General features: G+C 47.1%; 1 pseudogene; it reads right to left on the bottom strand.

Annotated features, from left to right (window-relative positions):
• Positions 1-654: 654 nt before the first annotated feature.
• On the bottom strand, positions 655-2,199 carry LOC136514019 (lachrymatory-factor synthase-like; annotated as a pseudogene).
• Positions 2,200-3,438: the final 1,239 nt, after the last annotated feature.

The following is a 3,438-nucleotide window of genomic DNA, read 5'->3' as shown; positions in this document are numbered from 1 at the left end:
GATACAACAAGCAATCTCCAAGTCAATGATCTCCTGTAAAGAAGGATCTTCCAATTTCTCAGTGTAGGAATTGCCGTTGAGCAAATAATTCAGCTTATTACATCACCTGCGCGCTCCTTCTCCGGTTTGTTTTCAACAGGCGATGGACCAATTTAACAATTTAGCAAATACTAATCCAGAAAATCAGGACCATATGGAAGACAGTATTGACATTGACATGGATAAACACAATGTGAGTGATCATGAGCACATATTTAATTCAAATGAAATAGAACCTACAAAATATTTCATATAAATATTGCTTTTGCATTGAGTTAACTGTTTATTAGTAATATTTTTGTATATATGTGTATATACTACCAACGGGTAGTACTAGTAGTATTATTATGTTCATATAAAAAAGGTTCAAAATCTTAGCTTCGTTCTAGGTCCAAAACTACTCAGGACCAGGACACGGTGAACCTCTTCTCCCCTAGCTGGGTAGCCAATCTCCAAAAGAGGGTTTGATTTGGGCACCCATATCCATTTAGAGTTTTGTTGGCTCGAGGAACGAACGTGTCTCTTTAGCCCAATATTGTGTGACTTATGGGTAACTCCTCACTCCCCAACATACATATAGTTTCGCAAGGGACTCCTCCAAGATACAAGAAGCAATCTCCAAGTCAATGAACTCCTCCTGTAATAAAGAAGGACCTTCCAACTTCTCAGTGTACGAATTGCCGTTGAGCAAATAATTCAGCTTATTACATCAGCTATGTGCTCCTCCTCCGGTTTGTTTTCAACAGGCGGTGGACCAATTTAACATGTGCTTCCGAGCCTCGGCACGTGCCAACGAATAAATTGTCCGGCCGGTAACATGTTCGTTCGGATTCTCACGTAGCTCTGCCTCTCATAGCCTGCTGGACAATACTTGCAGCAAGTGGGAAGGGAACATATACGCAAGTCCATCAATCAGAATCGAACAAGTCTCTTTAATTTCCGTGGTCCAGTAGTCGCAAATGAATCGGCACATCGCGTGCCATCCAGCCATCTTCCAGCTGAGCGTATTGAACAAAACCTTTCAATCGCGCGAGATGAGGCATCCGAGGGTGAAGTAATGTTCTCACAGTCAGTCCTCATTCCCCACACGTGGTTGGAACACGGTGCATCTTGTTCAACCATGTTCATCACAATGGCTCCGTTCGCTTCGCTAAAAAAACAAGCCAGCCAAAACATTGTTTCGATTAATTTGTTGCGAGAGAAAAAACATTATTTCAGCTAAAAAAACAAGAAAAAAAAGGGATTATAAGAGAAACGAACGCAGCTGACATTCTGACGCGACGCGACGTACAAATCCGGTAGACAATGAAGGAGAGACGGACAAGCAAGCAAGCAGCGACGTCATGCAAAACTTAGGAATAGTGGCAGTCGTTGCGATTAACAATGCATTAACTAGTTTGACGAGGTGGTAATAATCAATATTCAATACAGAAATGCATCTGGCGGCTGTTGAGATTCCTCCGCAGATGGAGTTGTCAAGCAGCGACGACGACGACGCCGTCTCCTCCGGCACTGGCGCTGGCGGCGGCATGGGCTTCCTCGATCCGCGCGGCGATGGCCTTGACGCCGCCGTCGAGGTAGCCGAGGAGCCCGTCCCGGGTCCACCCCTGCACGGGGTCGCACTCGAACGCCCACACCAGCCTGCACCCCGGCTCCTTTGCCTCCTCCTCCTGGTCACCGACGATGATGCTCATAGTGGCGACGTAGCTGCCGAGCCCCATGCTGCTGCCGACGACAGAGTACGCGAGCCGGCGGGCGTCGTCGTCGATCTCCAGCAACTTCTCCCGCGCCCAGATGCCGACCTCCCCGGTGGTAGTGCCCGGCGCGAGCGAGGCCACGTAGCGGACGCACCCGGGCCGGCCGTCTCCCCCTCCGCGAGCTCGCACACGTCGATGCTCGGGAGGTACCGGTGCAGCGCGCAGAAGCTGGCGATGTGCGGCCACGCCGCCGAGGCTGGCGTCGACGGCAGAGTGGCCTCCACCACGCCCTGCCACTGCTTCTGCTCCTGCTCCTGCGCCTGCGCCGCCGCCTCCTTCTCCATCCCTCGCGCGCCTGAGCTAGCTCCTGCGCTCGCTTGATGTGCGATAAGCAGATGTGTTCGTGGTGGGTTGCGTCGATGAGTAGGTATATGGTGGTGCGGGTGTGGTGGGTGGGTCTTCTGTTGGAGTTGGAGAAGCAGTGGTAATCTGTTGGGGATGATGAGCATGAGAGAGGGACGTGTCGCGTGTGTGTGACTTGGGCTTGCAGTTTGGACGGTTTGTCCTCATTCTCCGTGGTTGGTGTAGATATGAGTACAACTACTACGCGTCTGCGCACTAAAGGTCTGGCTCTGTGGTCTGTGCCCGGCCCCTGTCATTTACGAGTATTCTATTTTTTTTGGAAACGTCATGCAAAACTTAGGAATAGAGCACAATTTTTCAGTGGTCAGGTAACGGTGTGGTGACCTCCATCTCTGACTTTCATTCTCTATTTTTTCTCAAACAACAAAACAGCTTCAACCGACTTATGTATTAGCTGAACAGAGCCTATCCCAGTGGCCGGTACCAAGTACCATGTCACTCCACACGCAACAACGAAGCTTCTGAGATATTCTCACAATGTCACGTTGACATTATTGAACATGTATGACAGTTACGGAGTACTAGGGACTGTACAATATGTGAGATATTTTCTGTCTCGCGTAGGGCTCCCATCACTGCTTTCTTCCTGGTGGTGATTGTTGCCATGAACTGTGAAAAGAGAAAACATCGTCGTGGTCTGAAATGTGCGGGGCCTCCATGCTCATGCACGTCGCAAGGTGGTCCGTGAGGTCGCCTCCCATGAGAATGCATGTGCCCTTGCTTTGCTTGGAAGAGACTAAGATAAGCGTTTGGTTTTGGGTAAATGTAACACTACTTGATTACAGATTTTAATAGATGTCGTTGCTTCTTGTTTGTTTCAGCTCACGTGTAATCGAGTCACAACGTTACCCAATTCCATTTCTGTGATCGTTCGGGCGATTCCAACGTAGTGAACACTTTTCATATGTGCGACTGATAACGTTAGGCACTAATCACATGGTGGGCCCTACTAGGCAAGTCGACGGAGCAACTGACATCTTCTCTCAACGTCCTCTCTGTTTACTCCGCGAGTGGTTTTCTCACTTTTTTCTTGTTTCATTTTTTTCCTTTCTTTCTTTTTCTCATTTCTTGTTTTTTTTTTCTTTTTTTCTTTTTTCTTTACTTTTATCATGTTTTCATATTAATCTAACAATTTTCTTATCTTTAGACTGAGAAGTTATGATCACAAGTTGTCTCGTAAAAAGATATATACATAAGTTATGACTATAACTTTGTAACTTTCTAAAAAAGAAAAATAAAAATATTTTTTTCTAAAAAAAGGAAAGTCAAAACAGTTGTG

This window comes from Miscanthus floridulus, chromosome 16 (genome assembly GCF_019320115.1).
Source record: "Miscanthus floridulus cultivar M001 chromosome 16, ASM1932011v1, whole genome shotgun sequence".
NCBI classification, from domain to species: Eukaryota; Viridiplantae; Streptophyta; class Magnoliopsida; order Poales; family Poaceae; genus Miscanthus; species Miscanthus floridulus.
The sequence above is the reverse complement of the archived record's forward strand: the minus strand, read 5'-3'. Positions and strand labels throughout refer to the sequence as shown.